This window comes from Benincasa hispida, chromosome 5 (assembly GCF_027475165.1).
Source record: "Benincasa hispida cultivar pf3 chromosome 5, pf3_genome.v1.1, whole genome shotgun sequence".
Classification (NCBI taxonomy): domain Eukaryota; kingdom Viridiplantae; phylum Streptophyta; class Magnoliopsida; order Cucurbitales; family Cucurbitaceae; genus Benincasa; species Benincasa hispida.
Window position 1 is genome coordinate 20,150,442 of NC_143482.1, and position 10,681 is coordinate 20,161,122.

Here is a 10,681-nt window from a genome sequence, read left to right on the forward strand (position 1 = left end):
AAGAAGTTCTACAAAGGTGTGTCTTGAAACCCACTTGTTTCTACAAGAGCATACTTTATATGCTGCCAAAATTAATGGATTATAGTGTTTAATGATCCTTATTGCTTCCGCTATTATTGATACAATCCTACATAATTGCAACTGAAAGGCAGTAGATTCTACATAATATTCTTTCCTTATCCATCAACAAAATTCTAAAGAATTTTTGGCCTATAGTTTTTTTTCTTGTAGCGATGATTTATTATTTCAAAAAATATATTCTTAAAGTTACCCATATGAATATGGAGTTTTGTTCAATTTTAGGGTTGATCGTTTTGAAGATTCTTTGATCGGAGAAGATTGTATTGTTGTAGATCTTGAGACTTACTCTAGATCGTGTTGGTTCATTCTTTAACTACTTGAGGGATTCTCAAACTTAGGGGAGTCTAATTTTTTTCTATCATCGTTGATAATGCAGGTTCTAATGATATGACTATTTCTTATGTCAAGAGAAGTCTTAAACGTTAGAAAACAGTTGTTTTAGATGGAGAAATATTACATATGAGGTGTTGTGCCCACATTATTAAGCTTATTGTGAATGATGGATGGAAAGATATGCATGATTCTATTGCCAGTATTAGTAATGTTGTGAGATATGTTCGATCATCACCTAGGAGAATGGAAAATTTTAAAGCTTCTGTGAAACAAGAAAAAATTCAGTTTAAGGCTCTTGTTTGTTAAGACGTGAAAACTAGGTGGAATTCTACTTATTTAATGCTTGAACTTGCAATTAAATTTGAGAAAACTTTTAGAACTTTAGAAGAGGAGAAAGGGACTCAAATTTTGTTGATTACTTCGAGGAAGATGACCGTGGAAATAAAAGATTGGGGTGATTTGTTGACGGTAGGTCTATTTATTAAGTTTTTAAAAAGGTTTTATGAAACTACCACAACGTTAAGTGGATCTTCATATATGACTTCTAATGTTGGTTATAAAGAAATTAATAAAATTAAGTTTGCTTAAAACAAATAGGCAACAATATCAACTAAGTTCTAAGTATGATGACAATGAATATGAAGACGAAGTTTGATAAGTACTGGAGTTCGCTTGAAAAAATGAATAAATTGATGTTTGTGCCTATGGTGATTGATCCTCGGTACAAGTTGAAGTACTTGAATTATTGTATTTCCAATGTTTATGATAGTGATGTGGTTAAGGATATGGTTGAGAGAGATATTATATTTGTATCGTCTATATGACTTTTACAAATCACATAACACTTTGTCTCGAGGTAGTCATAGTACCAATGATTCTCAACAATCAAAGACTGTCTGATCATGGGGTGGACGAAGAAATAGATAATTCGTGGATAACTTTTAAGAGATTGAGAGAAGAAGAAATTTCATTGGAAGTGGAGAATGATTTGACTTCTTATTTATCTAACAAGGTTATAGAAGATAAAAATGATTTTGAGATATTGTACTAGTAGAAAATGAATTGCTACAAATATCTCATTTTATAAATAAAAAATTTTCGAGATGTTTTGTCAGTTTTGATATCTACAGTCGCTTCTGAATCCGCATTTAGTATAGGAGGAGGATTCTTGATTCATTTCAAAGTTCTTTGACTCCAAAAAGAGGCCTAGATATGTACACGAAACTTGTTATTAACTTTAAAATATAATTTTTTTGTTAGTTATGATACAATTATTATACATATATTGATTTTAGTTTTATTTAGTTTCATTATTTGTAATAATTTATTCTCTACCAACTCTCGACAATAGTCTCTTAGCACCTTGAAAAGAAAATTTTTATTATATCAATTGAAATTGAGTTATTAATTTTAGTTGAATATATGAAAATAATTAAAGCAGATTTTTACAGACATTTTACTTATTTTAGAACAAAAAAATTTAAATAAATAATTCGAGTAACCCGTATCAATTCAACCCAATCTAACCATGAAACATTTGTGTTGGGTTCATTTTTTTCATGAAGATTATTTGTGTTGAAGAAATTTATAAATCAAACAATTGGATTTGGTCTAAAATTTTCTTTAATCTAATCCAATGCAATCCAACCCATAAATATCCTTAATCTAAATATGTTATGTTTTTAAATTTACTACCAAACATATCGTGCGTGGAAAATAAATATATTTTTATATAAATAAATAGAAAGAAGCACATAATAATTAATTATGAGTGTGGAGGGCTTATGTTGTGTGGTTTATTTTGAGCCACAAAATGAAAGTACACAAAGACCTCCATCTACAACTTGAAGAGTTAGAGACTTTTGAAAATATTGAGTTGGGTAATTAAATGAATTTTTTAAAGGACATATGTAACCTGTTTATTGTACATATCTAAAATGTATTCTGCTCAAATAATTAATATATTTAATTTTGCATGATTTGTTTTGTAAAGAGCATATCATCCTCTGTTGTTTTGAAATAAGAAATTAGATTTGGAGCATAATGATGATTTTAATGATAAGTTTTACTACCATAAGATCAAATATTATTATTACTTATAAATGATCCTCTTGATTTAATGTATTTGTAATTTTTTCAGGCATTGAGAAGTGAAAAAACCAAAGATAAAGAAGAAAATTCACTCAAGTCATTCCTCATTCCTCGTGGTGCTTTTGAATGATTATTATTGAACTTGAAATTTTATTTAATAGGCCAATAACTATTATTAAACTTAGACTTTTTGTTTCTATTTTGAATGATGACTTTGAATATTTTGAGTAGAGACTTTGAACTTGAACATTTGAATTGAATTATTTGAGAAAGTTTATTTCAAAGTTTATATTGAATTTATGGTGGTTATATTTTAATGTAAATGCTAAAATTTCGTATAGATTACATGATTTTTTATTATTAAAATATTTATTAATTGATGTAATATATTTAGAATCAGTTCAGTTTTTTAAATATGAAGGTTTATTGATCCACAAAAAGCAAATTGTTCAATAGAAAAGGAAGTAACGAAAAAAAAAAAGGTCAAAATTAAAAAAAAAACAAAAACAAAAACAAAACCGGTGATCCAACCCGACCCAACCCAGAAATTTTGGGTTAGGTTGGTTTGACCCTTCAAAAATGAACCGATAGGGTTAATTATTAGTCAACTCAAATTTTTTTGTTTGTCCACAAAATTCTTTCAACCCGGCCCAACCCGGATCATGTACATCCCTATAAACTAGTGCCAATATTTCAAAATTAAACAATAATGTCTCCAATAATTAAAAAATGATTGATTTGGTTCTCTCTATTCATAGATTCCGTGAAATACTAAATGGTTCACTTATATGAAAATTTTAAAATAATGATTAAGTCAATTGATATACGTATGTTTGTTAGAAATAATGCTGCAATTAAGTTATGAATTTAGGATTTGTAGTTGAGCTACTTGTATTTAAATTCAGCATGGTGGTCTAATAAAGTGGTGTGCTCTTAAGATTTTTTACCTCTTTATCTTATAAATAGAAGATTGTGAGTTGAGTTTCAGAATTTCTTTTACAATGTTTGGGGTTCAACTAATACTTAATACTCAATGATTCAATGATGTGAAAATTTTTAAAATAACATTTAAATCAATTAATATACATATGTTTACGTCTATGGTAAGAGTTAATAATTGGAAAAGGGATTTATTTAGGGCGATTTTCAAAAATAGAAAAATAAGAAAAACTATTTACATAAAATAGTAAAATTTTAATCTACTTTGATAGAGGTTGATAGAGGCTGATAGAAGTTTATCAATATCCATCAGTGATAGAAAGTAATAGAAGTAAGTAATAGAAGTATACCACTGTATTGTCTATCAATATTTTTTTCTTATTTGTGTAAATAGTTTTGACATTTTTTTTTTATATATGAAAATTTCCAATTTATTTACTTATTTGGTCAACAAAGCAGAGAAGCTTTGGTAGTTGGGTCAATAATGGTAGGGATGAAAACTACAATAAATTCTCGTTCTTAATAGAACATTTTGGTCAAAGTTGTCGGCTATTTGCTACCCCACAAAATTGTGGAAAAAAATTAGTACCCTACCATAGTAAGAAAACATTTCTTTGCACATAGTTTATATAGAGAGACCTTAATTAGAGTCGATATTGAAGTTTGAAATCCAATTAGTGTGTAATATGGGCAAAAATAATACCACTTTTGTGACTACTTTCTTCATGGTTATAATTTTTCTTTATTCCTCTCAGGTTTCAACTACGTTTTGCATCAAACAAGAGAGAGAATTACTATTTAAGCTTAAGGCAAGTTTCATTGATTCTTCTAATCGCTTGGCTTCTTGGAAAGGAATTGATTGTTGTAGTTGGGAAGGAGTGGGGTGTGATGACACTAATGACGGTCATGTCGTCAAGCTTAATCTACGAAATTACGACTATTCCTCATCCTCTGTTTTACTTATTAATGGTGTGGAATCTAGTTTGTTTGAATTGAAATATTTGAATTACTTGGATTTAAGTGATAATTTTTTCAACTAAACTCAAATTCCTATCTATTTAACTCAGCTTCATGAGTTAAGATATCTCAATCTATCTCTTACTTACTTTCATGGAACGATTCCACCTTTTCTTGGAAATTTATCTAAACTGATTGATCTTGATTTGAACAACCATGGGTATTTGGATGGACCGAATTATTTATATCCAGGAGAGTTGTTTATCGATGGCCTTGAATGGGTTTCAAGTCTTTCATCTTTGGAATATCTTGACTTGAGTGGTATAAAAGCAATTCAAAGTAAGTTAGGATTAGATTTCATGCATGTGTTGAATACTCTTCCTTCTTTTTTAGTGTCATTAAAATTGAATTTTTGTGGACTTCAAAACACCCATTATATTCATGCTCCATTAAATTCTTCATTTCTCTCCAAACTTCAACATCTGGATTTGTCTTATAATATGTTTGATGGTCCAATTCCTAGTTTTATTCAAAACATGACGTCCCTGAGATTCCTAGAGCTTTATGGTAATGAATATAATTCTTCAATTCCATCTTGGTTAAGCAATCTTTTGAATCTCGATACTTTGAATCTTGGAGGCAACTTGTTTAATAGCATCAAAGGTGGTTTGTCCTCAATAGTTAGAAATAATTGCCACCTAAAAAGTCTCGATTTATCAGTTAACCATTTCATTGGTGATGATGTTTTCGAAAGTTATGAAAATTAATCTGCAGGTTGTGAAGAGTACGGTTTAGAAAGTCTTGGACTAGAAAACATCAAATTTGAGATCCATAAAATTCGAAGTTGGTTGGGAGAATTAAAGAACTTGAAGTCTCTTTATCTTCGAAGTTGTTCACTTTGTGGCCCAATACCTTCTTTATTTGGAAATTTATCTCATCTCAAGAACTTGGATATTTCTTATAATATGCTTAATGGGGGAATTCCAGTCTCATTTGGGAATTTATTGAACTTAATGACCTTCGATCTGAGAGAGAATAATTTGGATGGTGTCATTCGGGAAAGTTTTGGACAATTTGACATCTCGAAATGTTTGATTTTTCTAAGAATCCTCTTAGAGGTGTTATTACAGAAATTCACTTTGCTAATCTCTCACAGTTGAAGCGGGTATTTATGAATGGAAATCACCTTCTCTCTTTTGAAATAAAACATGACTGGGTACCTCCTTTCCAATTGGAGATTTTTTCTGTGAGATCAACTAAGGGTTTTGGATCAACTGGATTTCCTCGATGGTTGTTACCACAAAACGGATCAGCTTTATATTTAGATTTGTCCAACACCTGTATTTCAGGGCTTATACCAATATGGCTAATATTTTCAAATTTCATTTATTTAGACATTTCTAACAATCAAATAAGTGGACCACTCCCAAAAAACATTGGCGACCAGATTTCCAATATGTTTGCATTGTATGCTTCCAACATGCATATCAATGGTTCTTTGCCACGATCTGTTTGTAGATGGAAGAATCTAAGATATTTGGGACTTTCAAATAATAGATTGTCAGGGACAATTCCTGGTTGTTTGTTGACACCAAACTTGACATATTTTGATTTATCGTCGAACAAGTTTTCAGGAATTTTTTCCAATTCATTGGAGAATCTTTCTAGACTTGAACTAATGCACTTGGCAAACAATAAACTTGACGGAGAGCCATTAATTTCCATGAGAAGTTGCAAATCCTTATCTATTTTGGATCTTGAAGGAAACAAATTCTCTGATAGTATTCCTTCATGGATGGGTACAAGTCTTTAAAGTGCAAATTTTGAATCTACGAGTAAATGAGTTCAATGGATTTATTCCTTCGTCTTTGTTGCTACTACCTCACTTACAAATTTTGATTCTTGCAGATAACAAATTAGAAGGAAACATCCCACCAATTTGGGCAAATCTCAGTGCAACCAAAAGTAACCAATTAACTGAGTCCGGTTTGGTATGCGACAGTTCAAAGGATTCATTTGCAATTTGTTATGTAAGCTATGTTAGACAAGTCACAAAATCAAGTAGTCGAAACTACTCATATTTAAAATTATATTCTATGGTGAATGTAGACCTCTCAATTAACAACTTATATGAAAGTATTCCAAGTGAAATAGCCACAGTAGAAAACTTGTTCAACATAAATTTGTCGCATAATCATCTGTCGGGGACAATTCCTGTGGAATTTGGAAGATCACTAGATTAGAATCTCTTAACCTCTCTTTCAATCAACTCTCAGGGTCAATTCCAAATAGCATGTCAAGCTTAAGTTCACTAGTCGTGTTGAAGTTGTCTAACAACAATTTCTCTAGAAGCATTCCTCGAGAAGGTCATCTTTCAACCTTGAATGATCCATCTAGTTATGAAGGTAATCCATATCTGTGTGGAGATACACTCACTATTATATGCCCAGATACAAATTCCGACAAGCCTTCAATTGAAATCGACAATTTTAATAGTGATAGTCATAAAGAAGATAAGTTGGAGAAAATGTGGTTTTGTATTATTGTGATGCTTGGATTTGCTTTGGGATTTTGGGGAGTTGTTGGACCTTTAATATTAAAGAGAAGTTGGAGGCGTGCTTATTTCCAATTTATGGATGAGACCAAAGACAAGATCTATGTTGCAATATTGGTCAATATGAAAAGGTTGAAAAAATCAATGGGAAGAAACAACGTGTTGTATTTAATTTATGTTCATGTAATAATTTTGTTCTACTTTGATCCATTGAGTCCATCGATTGGATTAAAGAACTGTTTTTTTCCTTTTTGCGACACGTGTTAATAATTTCATGGTCAATTGAAATATGTATTGCCTAATAGTTTATGCAAAACTCCTTCCCTTCCAATGTTGTAATTTTGGAAAGTTTTTTGTTTTTTTATTTCCGTTCTCTATATATTAGGAATCTTTTAAAAATCAGAGTGAAAACTTAAAAAAAAAAATGGTTTTCAAAAAACTTGTCTTTATATTTAAAAACCTGCTAAGAACTCAAATACACATATGAAACAATAAATTGTGAGAAAAAGAGTACAATTAAAATATCAAATAAGTACATCTCTTAAGGTCTATCAGCATACTATAGATTTTGGTTGTCTTGTTAACCTCAAATTACCAAGATGACTACATATAAAGACAAAAATGAGTTTATCATTAAACACAAGTCTCAAATAAATAAAGTATCAAATAAGTATATGAGTGACAGACTTCTGTCACTATCTATTAGATCTATGATAGATAGTAAGAGAAATCTATCACTGTCTATCATTAATCTCATAGAAAGGATAAAAATCTATCACTAAAATCGAAAACTTGAGGCTTTTGATATTTTTTGTGCATTTAATGAACTTTTTAGACATTTTCTACGAGCTGAAGGTAAATTTTGATATATTTCTCATTAGTTGTAAATTTTTTTCTTTTCTACAATATTTTAGCCTCATTTTGCTATATACGTAAGGAGCCTTATATTGAAAGAACAAACAAAATCTAGCTAAAATTTCAAATGTTTTTTTCATTAAATAAATAAAAACAATGGCAAATAAATTGTGTCCCCAGAACTCTAGCATATATATTATTTGACAGTACGCTTCTACTCTAGGTCTTTTAACACGTCTTTGTACTAAAATATGTAAATTCTTTACTAAAAATGCAATATCTGATCTTGTATTATTAGCAATATACATAAGTGCCCCAATTTCACTAAGATATGGTACTTCAACATCAAAAAGTTCTTCATTATCTTCTCGAGGTCGAAATATATCTTTCTTTATATCCAATGACCGAACTTGCATTGGAATATTTAATGAATATTCTTTGTCCATATAATTTTTTTTCCAAAATTTTTCCCGTATAAGTTGATTGATGAAAAAATATTTCATATGTTAAATACTCAATTTTCAAACCAAGGAAAAATTTTGTTCCAAAGTTGTTTTACTATTAGCAAGTTCTAAGTAATATCACATGCCTTGAATAAATTTCATGCTTCAGAAGGGTGTCTATGAAGCTAGAAACTCTCTAGTCATGGGATCCATCTTTCGTTAACTACTGGGCACTCCACTAAATACCGACAGTTGTACTCTTCTCACTACAGATATATTTCTGTGTCCATATCAAACAATCAATAGTGCGATAACCCTTCATAGATCGCTCGTAAGTACAGCTGGGCCAATTTACCGTTCTGCCGCTGTAATTACATCTAACTCCTTAAGTACCGCTGATTCCTCTAATGTTGAGGTTTGTGTCCTAATGTCTCGTGTCCTGTAGTTTGTAAACAACCACTACAAGAATTTTGGGCTTTAATATGGGTTGAAAAAAGTGAAATCAGATGTATTGTAACACCCCTCCCTGAGCCCGCACTCCTGAGCCCGAGGAGAGGCATGAGGGACCACAGATACCACCCTTTTGTGATACCTACTGTCCATCTGAACCACTTTACTACAATCAGTAAACTTTACGTCAAGGAGATAACACAACTTATTAAGTAGGCCCATTTTATTACAACAATGTAATGTTTATACAACTCCAAGACTTAACTATAATATTTACAACAACAACTGTAAAACCCCCCGAAAGTGTAACTGTGGCTTGTGGCAGACTTTGACCTTAGCAGCATCCTTGAACTTCTCACCTTTCGCTACCGGGAAGAAAAACATGAATGAAAAGAATAAGCTTCACAAAGCTCAGTGAGTGGTAAGCAACTTCTAGAGTCTATTTCAACTCATAAAAACAAGCATATCATAAATTCGAGATTACATTCAAACCTCAGCTTCGAATGGGTCTACTCTTAACTCTATCTACACGCATGGTAGATAGCTAAACTGATAACAACTTAAAATGAATCTATTCGTTGCCTACACACACGGTAGATAGTTAACTAATACTAATCATGAACGTTTACTCTGCTAAGTTCCCTTTTGTTCCCAATGTCTCCTATGTGCACATAGCTCCCCGCTCATGGGCTCAAAAGCTCGGCCCATTGGCCCTCTGACCATCTCATACGAGGATCCTCCCACAGGCTCATGAACTAGACCTCTCAGTTCCCTGACCATCCCGTGAGGTTTTTGCTTTTCAGGCTCAGGAACTAGGTCTATTGACCCCCTGACCATCTCGATCACATAATCTCATTCTCATGGTAGATACTCATTCATAACATAAGAATATGCAATTTACTCTAAAATATAATCTTTAAGACTTAAGGAAAACTACCACTCACCCTGGTAAGGATAGGAATCTTTCTCTTAGAAGTTCCTTGATATTCTCGGGCTACTCTTTTGAACCTTAAATTCCAGATTCAATTTAATGCTCAGATTATTCATAGTTCTAGGCTTTATCTCGAGTTACTTCCTTCTACAAATATGCTCTAAAATGTCTGAAAAAGCTTACCTAAAAATCTTAGCTCAGAAATTTTCGTGATTTGGTAGGAATCATCAAAACATCAAGTCTGACCCAAGCTTACCCGACAACTTGACCTACCTTTTCCTCACTTTCCAACACGATTCCTTAGAGCTTCTTCTTCGGCAGCCATACCCTGAGCACTAGACTCGCGTAGCCCTCAGGTGGCTTTGGAATCACTTTAAATGCACGAGTATTCTGGGAGATATCTTCATTCCAAGTTGATGCTACTTCCAGACCTTCCTGTCCGATAGCATCTCCTCCTATCTCCGAAACTACTCTTAAACACTCTTCCTATTCGATAGCATCTCCTCCTCTTGTGGTGGTATTTATAGGCTTAAGAAAATGATGCTTCTCATCATTACCAAGCCTCCATTGCAAGACACCTCCTACTCTTGAAGTGTTTGCACCATATTTTGCCCCCACCTACTTCCTTGACATTCACCTACTTCCATGCCACATACCTACTTGAGTTGTCCTCCTCATGCATAATACTTCCCTTGCATGAAACTTAATTCATCCAACTCCTACTATCTTTGTTTCAGACTTTCGTTGGTAAAGCCATTTGTCCTGATGAGCTCATTAATCTTGCATAACGCAGTCTTCATCACTACCCCCATCGTTTAGTTCCTGCTTCTATCGCCTAGCTCCAACAGCCCATCGTGTAGCTCAGTCTTTTAGCAAACAATCTCGCTCTAAACGATCTCGCTGATCTCACTCTCAACGATCTCACTGCTCTCGCTTTCAACAATCTCACTTATAGCCTATCGCTTGGCTACTGTGACCGTTGTTTACCTCCATCGTTTAGAGCTAATTCCTTATCGTCTAGCGAAGCAAGGCTATCATCTAGCGCAC

General features: G+C 32.4%; 2 pseudogenes; both read left to right on the forward strand.

Annotated features, from left to right (window-relative positions):
- The first annotated feature begins 4,118 nt into the window (after positions 1–4,118).
- Positions 4,119–5,168, forward strand: LOC150035964 (receptor-like protein EIX1; annotated as a pseudogene).
- Positions 4,692–7,264, forward strand: LOC120077240 (receptor-like protein EIX2; annotated as a pseudogene).
- The last annotated feature ends 3,417 nt before the right edge of the window (positions 7,265–10,681 follow it).